Here is a 622-nt window from a genome sequence, read left to right as displayed (position 1 = left end):
TTCGTTTAAACTTTTTCAAATGGATGTTAAAACAGTATTTAGGGATACACAAATTGTGTTCTTGAAATTATTATGCCTTAAAGAACAAAAGAATGAAAGGCAAAGTTAAGAGTTGGTGCCAAAAAAAGAATAATAACCGAGGAGTTATATAGTAAGATTATTCATAAAAAAAAATAAAAAAAATTGTAAGATTATATTCATAACAGGCGGCTATTGTATACTTTACATTATTATTCAAAAAATTTAAAGAAAAATCTTAGTACTATTTGGATAAACTTTTTTTCCACATTACTTTTTTTTATTATCATACAATATTCTCAAGGTCTGTTTCAATTTGTTTGTCAAAAAATTGTTTTTTTTTCTTTTCTGGTAACTCGTTAGTTTTAACTTTCTATATGACATATTTGAGATTGTAAAATTAAAGGGTAGTTTTGGTATTTTTTTAATATATTTTTTTAATTTAAGATTACAGACTCAAAAATCTTGTTTATTTTCTTTAACTTTGCGTTTAAGTCATAACAAATAAATTAAGAGATGAGTGTTGAAAACACCTCTGAACTTGGCGTAAATTGTTAGTTTCGTCTCCGAACTATTCACAGCCTTAGAAACACTCATTTACTTG

The sequence above is a fragment of the Solanum verrucosum genome, unplaced genomic scaffold (assembly GCF_900185275.1).
Source record: "Solanum verrucosum unplaced genomic scaffold, falcon-dt-bn FXZP01000049.1, whole genome shotgun sequence".
Classification (NCBI taxonomy): domain Eukaryota; kingdom Viridiplantae; phylum Streptophyta; class Magnoliopsida; order Solanales; family Solanaceae; genus Solanum; species Solanum verrucosum.
This window is presented reverse-complemented; position numbering follows the sequence as displayed.